Here is an 11,071-nt window from a genome sequence, read left to right on the forward strand (position 1 = left end):
CTAAAGTAAAAGTCTCTAGTTTGTTCAGTGTCCAGAATCACAACATACAACTTTTTTTGTTCGCGAGGATCAGCCTCTAAGCAGAAAATGTGATTGAAACTATTGGCAATTAAGTTGGCTACATTGTGCTGCAGTATAATACATTCCCTGTGCTGGTGGAAAATTGGTTGTTTTTTTTTTTTTTTTTAATATATTTTAAGCTTTTCTTCCCCCTGCCATTGGGTTGGAAAAACAACGGAATGTCATAACGCCTTTTTTTTTTTTGTGCAAATATATCATTTTCTTCTCTGAAACTCTAAAGTCAGCCTTGTGATTTGCAATGTGAATTTAATGCATAAACATATTGGGACAACTTGTTCCAATACTTAACGGAGGTTAATTTTTACATTTACTTCAATAAATAAAGTACCTATTCATTATACTGTACATGTATCAAAAACATTGTATAAATATTGTTTATTTCTAAAGTTGTTACATTCCAGGCTTAATTATTTTCTACTTGTGGATACCCAAAATGGACCGGGTCATGTGATCTGTCCACACAACAGAAATGAACATTCATTTGGGAGCATATGAAATAGAAATTAAGATTAGGTTTTGTTTACCTTGTATAGATATTTAGTAACACAATTTTAAATATTATGTTTGTGGTGCAATAACACAGTAGTCCTTTACTTTTTTTTTTTTTTTTACTAAAAGCTGCTCAACACAATAAGAACAACCCAGGACAACCGTTACACATGGTGCTCCAGGGCAGTGGTCCGCAATCTCAACGTAACCGGCTTGTGCGGGCCGCCACCAAAAAAACTGAACTATTTTTAACTCATTTGTTAGGTTGTAATACCTACACAATACCAATGAACTTTTAATGGAAATCTCTGAACAAAGACATTACCGGTATACTGCTGCTATCGTCTTTTCAGTCAACAATCTTAAACCACACATAAATTACAATGTAAAACCACGCAGATTTCAAACAGTGCTTATCTGTTCAACAGCAAAGATAAATAACTATTTAAATGGGTTTCATTTACATTTACTAGCTGCCCGGTACTTCTGTATTTCTCAAAGAAAAATAAAACTCCAGTGAAAAATAAGTGGGCAAATAGTATTTTAAAGGTACGTGGATTCACACAAAAAGCAGCCGTAACACATGAATGCAGGTTTAATCTATTCCCGTTTAATATTACATGTGATTATTAAATTGAACATTTTGATCCCAGCAAGGAAAAAAAAAAAACATTTCTCCTAAATTAAAACAATTTATTTAATTTGGCCAACTTCACCTCTGCTGTTCTGCTGGCTCAGCACTTCGCATACAGCTACTATATAAGCATTGATTACGTACTTCCACGTGACGTTGGCTGCGTGCCTTGAAACCGTTGCCTAACAACCTGACAGACTGTGTGCGGTGTGAGAAAATCACTCCCGCAACAACAACACAGAAGCTGGCTGCTCAAGTGCCAAGGCAGCGGATCTATTTATTTATTTTATAATATTATATATTGATAAACAAACTCAGAGGGGCTGCCACCAAACCTCTAATCATACCTCCCAACCATGCTCTGCACCTCTAAGCCCCCTAAAACACCCAAAAGAGCCCTCACAATTCCCCCTCATTTGGCAGCCAACTGGCATTGGCTGTGGAGCTGCACCACCACCTTCCAGTTTCGTCACAATATGTTATGTGAACACATGCACATTCACATCACATAAACAAGCTCACAGATCCAGGAATGTATGTTTAATTACTGATGGCATAGTAATAACAGTGATGTTAAATTGATGGCAGTCCACTTGTTGACTCATTCAATTATGGTCAGAAATGTTCTACAGTGACACACCATTGGTAGTCTTGTGTCTGCTCTACCTGTAAATAAATAATCCACTCCACCCACCTGCAATGTAAATAATGATCTAATGTTCGTGTTTTGAAATCACAAACATGAAAAGGCTGATCGATGCACAGGAAGCCATATCCTAGAATCTATATTTTTTGTCATGTCTGTCGGGCAATAATGTAAGAAGTTCTGGCATTGTACAGTAAATACATTATGATCATACAGTACATAGTGAATTAACAGTACACTACGAAAATAAAGTAAGACACAGTTTTAACTTTTTGAAACATCATTTGTGTACTTTTGTTAAAGCATAGTCCATGTGTTTGTCCGAAGTGTATAATTCATATTCTATCCCTTCAGAGAATGAAAATCTAAAAATGGCAATCAACATTTCTTTTGTAGTATGACTACTGGTTGCCAAGTGACAGGGGTTTGTTTACAACATAAAATATGGTCAGTGGAATTTTACAGCATGTGAAATAGTTTTACTGCTCTTCCACTTTAAATATTCTGCCAATCATCTGAATGGGAGCATCTCCATTCCCGGGCCTGTTAGTACAGCTTTGTAGCAGGGGATATTGTATACTCTTCAAAACATAGCTGTATCTTAAAATTGCAACTGCCTGTACAGTATAGCAGTTGATAGTTTACTAGAGTGTGATTGTGTGAGAGTGTATGCGTGTGCATTAGTGTGTGAGATAGTATTCCTTTCCTTCTGAGAACTGCCAGATACAAGGAAGCCTTGTCGGACTACAGCCTTTATAGCAATCTTTGTTAATGAGCTAAATTAATCACAAATGCATCAGCTCATGCCATAACATTCTCCCATGTGACATTACTAATGCCTCTTTTTTTCTGCCAAAGCAGCAGATTGAATAAATACCACTTTAGAATTGAGGAAGTACAACACAAGACTCAAGAAGCATACCAATACAATTCTGTTCTGCCAGCACTATGTTGATTTGCCAAATTAGTTAATAGATTATTTTTATTAATTCGTCATTCCAAAGAATTGCTGACTTTTGGCTGCAGCATGTAGCCCATAATGACACGTTTGACAGTCTACAGTGATCGTGTCTAATGGTTCAAAACTGCCCGAGTCTGTTTTTTAGAAGTTGTTCAACATTATGGTATATTTACAGTACATGCATTGTTTCTATTTCTACTGCTATATATTTATTCTGCTTCATACTGCATTGCAGTAGAAGATATTAAAAAGGCTTGCACTGTTATCAATACTATCTATTGTTTTTAAGGGTAGGAATAGCACAGCGTAATGATGCTAAAGCCTTTTTTAGCTTCATCGCTTGCCTTGAAGGTATGGTTACTGTGTATGGATCACAGAACAGATGCTATGAATACTTTACCTTATTGAATACTGCAGGAGGCTTAGACAATAGTGTCATGTAACAGCCAATAGTGCTTCAAGTTGGTTTAAGTTTGTATTTAAATTCTATGGTTTCTGGCTAACATTTGCATCACAAAGTGATTATTGTGATGGCTGAATGTAACTCTCACATTCCAGTATACAGGGTGTCAGTAGAGGGTCATGAACCTCGGATATGTATAATCATTTTCCTCCTTAATAATTTCACATTTTCCAAACTTTTCAAATCATAGCAGTTTATCCCGTTAACAGTGTTGTCATATGCCTACAATTTTCTGTCCATCCTTAGGATGTTTGGCAAACGTATTGCACCAGTCGCCCCTAAATGACTCACCTGGTAAAGGCACATCCGCATGGTGTGCAGGGTGGCATACAGCCAGGGGAGGGCAGGCTTGCAACCTGTCTGTCCAAAGCTGATGATCACCACTGGGAATTCTACAGGGATTGTATTGTAAATGACTGTTTCTCCTAATCGTGCTACAGTGGACTCTACTGGCCAGGCAGGCAGTGAGCTCAAAGCAGGACCAGAGTTTGTCCTTCTGGGCTCAGTATCTCTTCAGCATCTGCTATAGAGATCCTGGGCAACAAAGAGGGATTGTAAAGCGCCACTGAGCAGGGCTGATGAGCGGTTGTGTTTATTTTCTGCAATGAGGAAACATAGTTGGGCATTCTAAACTGGGGAAAACACACAGGGGTAAAATAAGGGTTTTATGTTTAAGACATCCCAGTATGTTTTTCTGAGGTAATCACAGTATGAGTGTTTAATGTATGTCTGCATTAAAATAAATGTTAACTCAAAGCCACAGATTCTGGTACATGAGGTTATTTTCAAAATGTGAATTTTAATGATATAGTGTAGACTTTTTGCTATTTAATTTCACCAGGCTCTGTGATAATATTGTCAGTTGTTGCAAGAATACATTATATAGAAAGTATATTTTGTTTGAAAACTATCCTTCATATTTATTTTTCTTGCATTCATATTGGCCTTCACTTTAAGCTTTTTTTAAAGGAATTACATTTAAAAAAAATGTGATAAATGTAATCAAAAAACAGTATGCAAAACTGACCAAGTGTCTCAAAGGAAAGATGTTTAAGCTTTGTATAAAAAAATAGCCTGACATACTGCATTACATGGTACATAAAAGAGCTGTGTCAATTGAATTTAAAATTAATTGAAAGGTATAGATCAGATTTTCAACAGGGGTAAATAACTATTACTTGTCCTATTAATGTAGCCATTATGAAGCTATTATGATACTAGGATGACTCAATAGTTTATAATATGATTTGTTTCAGTGATTGCTGATGTGTCAGGGACCTCAGATGACTGTTCCTTGGAGTGAGAATTAAGCCCTATATTTATTCTCCCTTGAACCGTCAACTTTTTGACTGATTGACTATTTTATATTGATGTAAAAGAACGTACCGGTGACCTTGCCATGATATTTTGCTGCAGCTTACAAGCTTTCTTTTCTACACCACTGTAAATGAAAACCTGTGTAATACTGAGGTTTCATCTGGTTATATAAAGGAATTGATTGCTTGATGTGCTTAGAATATAAGAATGACTCGCTGTGTTATAGTGAAAAAGACCACTACTAAATATTGAAAGAACAGCAGGTAAACATTGCTGGTTAATGGCAATGACTCTCAAACCATTTGTAAGATATGTTTCTAACTGAAATATGACACAAACAGTGTTTATGATTTGAAATGTGTCCATGGAAAACGGAGTTGATAAGGTTGACTTCAGATGAGAGTTGGATGTGAATGCTTAATAGCTGAGTAACATATTGGTAAACAATACGGATGTCGATCCTTTTGTTTCAACTGTTACTAACATAAAACAGGTGTTTGATAATTTGACTGTTTTACATATTACATTTGTGAAAACCATATTTGCAAACACAGTTCATTAGAATAGTTTAAGAACTGAGTTAAATTCGGGACATGAACTTGGATTTCAAGCAATCAGATATCACATTTCTATGCATGTCTCAGGTGTCAGTCAAAAATAAAAGGATTTTAACAAAAGCCAATATTGTACTTACATTTCTCACACAGATAGGGTATGATAAAATGAAAGGAGTCCACGCTCTGCTGTTAAACATAAGCCTGCTTATCAACCCTAATTTGTTGCCTTTTAAAAGCTATCGGAAAACAGTTCAACTGCCAGTGCTGTAATAGCCGCAGTGCAGCAGCACACCTCAGTGCTGGAGGAGTGTGGCGGCGCACCAATTAAATCCTCCAGTTCACAGGGATGTGGGATTAGGAGCTGTGCCAATCAATGGTGATACAACAGCATGTGCAGTAGTCATGGTTCAAGACACACAGAGGGTTATCTCAACCCATGCAGCCAGTGCTGCCGAAGCAGGCTGAGAGAGACGCTTTATAAGATGCTGGAATTCAATCTTCTTTAAATAATGTATGTTGAGGTAAACTAAATATCTGAAGCAGGGCTCTGAATTATGTATTTCTTGGGTACAACAGTGGCAAAAGAGAATGCTGGATCCTGTAGCTGAGCAACTGTTTGAGCAGAAACAATGTCCCATTATCATTTTATAAAATGCTGTAAGTAATAACTTGGGATTTTATATATATATATATATATATATATATATATATATATATATATATATATATATATATATATATATATATATGTAACCTTTTTTCTTTTTTCTTTTCAACAATATCAATGTTGTGTTTTTTCATTTTCAATCCATCGACCCTTTTTTTACGGTTTGTGAGTGTGTGACTTTGTGTGATTTGGTACTTTGCTGGTTTTAAACCTGTCGTGCTCTGATGGAATGTAGTAGTATGTCTGTAATAAAGGAATGTGTATTTTTATATTGGCATGAGCAAGTTATTAAAGGGATTGTTTTTATTTTCTGTAGGGAATTTGTTAGGTCTGTAGATTAAATTGATGTCTAATACAGATATTAGAATTGAAATGTTAAGCTGCATTCCATTGGTTCTTGTGATTCTGGTAGAAATGCTGAACATACAATTTGCATTGACTTAGTTATGATACTTCAAATATAAAGTAATATGTACATAGCATGTAAGAAGTCTTTAGATATAGTCAACCTGATGTTGAACATTTGCAGATTTTTTGAGCGTACTGGACTGTTTTTTGGAAAGTTGCCATGGAAAACCCTGTTTTGGAGTCCCTGTCTGTGCAATGTGGCATTTGAAGGATTTGAAAGGTTTTATTTGAGTTTGGACACTTTTAGAAAATAATGCCTCTATTTTTCCAGAGAGCAGCAGTTTCTGTGGAGTGTTTATTGTTAAGACATCACTGGGGAGTCTTGGTCACAGTATTGAAGGCAGTAAATTATTTAAAGTAAACTAAAGTTTAATTTTTTCCCAGTGTAATTGTATATCAAATCTTGTTATGTACAGTATATAATTTAAAGAACTGAATGTGTGTTTATGTGCAAGAGAAGAAAGAAAGACTGAGGCATTATAAAGCATCACTGCCAAGGGAGAACAGCTTGGGAAGCAACCCGTTCAGACTTTGGCATATATTGCGGAGACTTTATTCTGTTATTTGATGTCTGTTCAGTCAGATATGTACACTACTGGGGTCATAGGAAAGACTACTGCTAAAAATGTCTTGCAAGAATATTACTGTACTTGAAAGGAAGTATTTTCTCTTGTAGAATGATGAGTTGTAATACACATGTAACTCTGTATTTATTTTTATATCTGACAATTGTTTATATGTTAATTTTCAGTTTCTTGATAGTTTGTGTGTGTGTGTGTGTGTGTGTGTGTGTGTGTGTGTGTGTGTGTGTGTGTGTGTGTGTGCGTGTGTGTGTGAGTGTGTGTGTGTATATATATAGAAACAATTGTGCTGTGTGTATGTATGTATATGTGTGTGTATATATATATATATATATATATATATATATATATATATATATATATACACACACACATATATACACACACACACACACACACACACACACATATATATATAATATCAGTTATCTCATATTTTGCTTAAGAAAAAAATTATCTGTTTTATTTTTGCCCTAAAAAATGATTGCTGCTCTTTATCAGTCTAGTCACATAGAATGGCTCTTGAAGAACAGCATATAGAGGTAGGATGGACTTTGGAACATGCTTGGAATTTTTTACTCAGCAGAGACGGAGAATTCTGTGCAGATAGACATTGGAACGCTGGAGGATTTTTTTGCTAGCCAATTTACAGACTTACTTGTCTGTCCCTTTTATTAACTGCAGTTCTATAACATGTTCTAAATGGTGATCAATAGGTGACAGTAATTTAATGGCCCATGCAGACAACACAAAAAGCAGAGAATGACACTTGCCAGATAACTCAAGTTGTAATTCAGTAGCTAATACATAAAATGACTTTTTTATGTTGTGATTGTCCAGTTTGCATGTTAATTACACAAGGCCCTTCAGGAATTCTTAACGTGGGATCTTATTGATGTATGTCAGCTTCAGATAAAAGCATGTTGTGTATTCGGGCCGTACTGTGTAATCTTCATCATCTGAATTTTAGAAGTCACTCCAAAGGCTAAGTTCTTGAAACAGATTCTATTCTTTTTAACATTAAATATGCCCCATTAATGCTATTTCATTGAATAATCAATGAATGTGTTTAATAAAAGCTTGTAGGACATTGCCTGGCATTGCCAGTACTTGCCTGTCAATAATTGATTGCCAGTACTTGCCTGTCAATAATTGATATTAACTCATTTTAGTTAATAGCAAGATAGGTGGTACATGTGAAATAAACATTTTGTTTTTCAGTTTTATTTCATTTTCAGAGCTACTATTAACATCAATCCAATTTCAATAAGTCAATTTCTATGGTTTGAGTTCACAGATGAAGTCTATTACCATAATCTTTATATATTTTACTAGAATTTTAAACCAAGCAGTTCATCAAATTACTTTTAAGCAAATTCTGATAGACAATTTATATTTATTTGACCACATTCTGACATATTTTGGTTGTTTGGTTAAATGGCTCGACAAAATAATTGTAACAACTAGGGGTGAAATTCTGCCGGTACTCATCAGTACTCGGTACCGGGACAAATTTTAATGCCGGTACTGGGTACCAAGACTTATTTAATCTGCTTTTCTTCCGATGTTCATGCATTCCATCCCCTTACACTGTTCGTTAAAATATTCTCGAAATTAACCAATGGCAATGGATGATATGTTTACCTTAGTTCTTGGCTGAAAGATCATGAGGAGAAGTTATATGGCAGCTTTGGTGCCAATCACTATTAAACCAATCAGTCAGTCTCATCTACCTATGAATTTATATAATTGGGCAATAACCTTCTCAAAATAATGTGCAGTCAGTAGATACCCTCCCTGATCTCAACTGCTAATTCTTTAAGAAATGGAAAGTAAAAGACATCTGTTTATTAAATGAATGACATCTGAAGTAAGTTTGCTGTTATGAAATGTTTAATTTATCTCCTGATTTAATATTTTTGAAAGTTACTCCATGAAGATAAAAATGAAAGTCATGCTTGTGTCCACACTAGCTGTATAAAGTTTTGTTGTGTTAAATAAAACTCTTCATAAATCGTTGGTTAATGATTCACAAGTAGATTGACCATTTCCCGACAGAAAAAAATTACACTTATACTGTAGTATAATTATATGACAAAACATAAAAAGTGTGTAATTTCTTTGAAGTATTTTAACATTAAGGTTTGGGTTTCTTATTAAGTAAAAACTGTTATAAAATTAACAACTGTTTAAATGGTTTGTGAATATGTCACTGTCATAGGTGCCTCCCCTTATAGGCTGCTAAGACGGAGCTTGGAATGTATCCCACTTTCACATAAGCTCAAATACCCTTGACACCCACCCCCAGGCAAAGCTTCATTCTTACCAACATGAAACTGGAATAAAAAAATAAAACAAAACTTGTAGGGGAAACCTCCAGGGAACCTTAAAGCTAATAAAAAATCTAATAATCCACCTGATAGAAATATGAAATGTTAAAAAACAATAATGTAATTTTGACTTGAAACCACACAATAGACAATATCAATGTTGCCAATAAATGGAGTGACCTGTAGACATACAGAGAGATTTATTGTGTTATATTTCAGTATCTAAAGACAGACAGGTGGCAATGTCAATAGCAATTCAGTGAAGGCATATAAGAATGCCATTAAGTGACATTACCCAGCCTTGTTCCTTATTTAAGTGTACAGGAAGATATAGAGTAGTTTTGAAAAGTATAATAACCATAATACATGGATTGTCTTGAAAGACAGACAGGAACCAGTGTACTGGCTTTTTATATAATTCACAAGGAAATGGCTGTTAGAATCCCTATGATGTAACAGAAGATGTTCGCACCTTCCTAGTCACTGTGGAGATTGATCTTTTTTATTATTGATGTGTTTTAGGAGATGTTTAATATCTTTGATATGGGTCACTGATTATAATTACTCACAGCAAGCTAAATGAAATAATTCTTCCCTCGGCCTTTCTGTCTATGTGCAACACACTGTGAAATTAGAGACAGAGCAGTATTGGAGTGGACATGAAAAAAAAATCTTGAAAATCAAGTTCAAAAGAGATGAAAAAGTTCGGTGTTCATTGATTCATGTTGTCATGGTGTGTAAGGATACAATTTAGGGAAAGAAGCCATGCAGTTGGCAGGATACTGGTCTTGCAGCCAACAGAGCATTACATTTTTTATTTTTCCTGGATGCTCCAGTCAAACTATGGAACCTTGTAATATTTCAGCTGACTTGGATAAGTCGAAACTTGGCTCAATAGCCGATCTGCCATAAAGGAAAGGAAAAAAGTTTATAGAACTGTAACATCCCACTGTAATAGTAACTGAAGAGAAGGAGAAAGAGTTGGTTCAGCCAAAGCAAGGATAGATATTGTTATTCTGTGAAGTCCCTTTGTTATTTCTGTGACACTTTTGGTTTTATTTCTTTATCCTGGCACAGTAAGGATTGGTCTAGAACTTAGAATCACTGCCAGGATTAGCTTTGGAATCGCTTGTGTTGGTTGTTAGCTGCCTGAGTAGGGCTGGGTAGCTGCTGCATTAGAATCAGAAGATATGGCTGCAAGAGCTGTCATTTAGAAGTAGAAACAGGATTTTCAGTTGAAGGCTATTGAGCATTTTAAAAGACAGGGGGACAGTCCAATGTGTAGGAACTTGTATGTTAGACTGGTGTTTTAATTGAAAAGACCACCTGGTGGATATAAAGGCTGAAGGATATGAAATAGTTCTCTGCTTTTATTAGGGATACTCATAAGATGGGTTCAATAAATACATAAATAAAATAATATAAGTATGGAAGATGACAGATTGACAGTCTGGTTTAGAAGAAAGGTGAGTATTGAGGGGAGAGGCCCTGAGGCTTAGTTTTTTTACCAGCAGGGGGTTAGAAGTTATTGTAGCAGAATGAAAATCAGATCTGAGCTTCAAAAAAGCAAGACATGCATATAGGACATTTAAGGTCATGCTATACATTATTATGTAAGCTTTCTTTTTACATGTTGATGTTAGTTTTTGGTTTCTGTTTGGTATAACATTGTATTTCAAAGTCACCATTTGTATTTGACAGCACCGCTGCAGTTACAAAAAATGCTTTCCTTTTTGTAACCTTGAAAGTATAGAGTATGCAGAGAGAAGCACAGACAAAATCCTTTAGACATGCTGTGTAGGCTAGATCCCTATCCAGTATAACAATAGAAATGTGGTTATTCAGCACTTTTCTAGCCTTCCTTTATTCTAAATTGTATAGGTTTTGTTAATGTATCTTTTAAAAAAGCATTTATTCACCCTACATTTAGACAGCTG

This window comes from Polyodon spathula, chromosome 9 (assembly GCF_017654505.1).
Source record: "Polyodon spathula isolate WHYD16114869_AA chromosome 9, ASM1765450v1, whole genome shotgun sequence".
In the NCBI taxonomy this organism is placed as follows: domain Eukaryota; kingdom Metazoa; phylum Chordata; class Actinopteri; order Acipenseriformes; family Polyodontidae; genus Polyodon; species Polyodon spathula.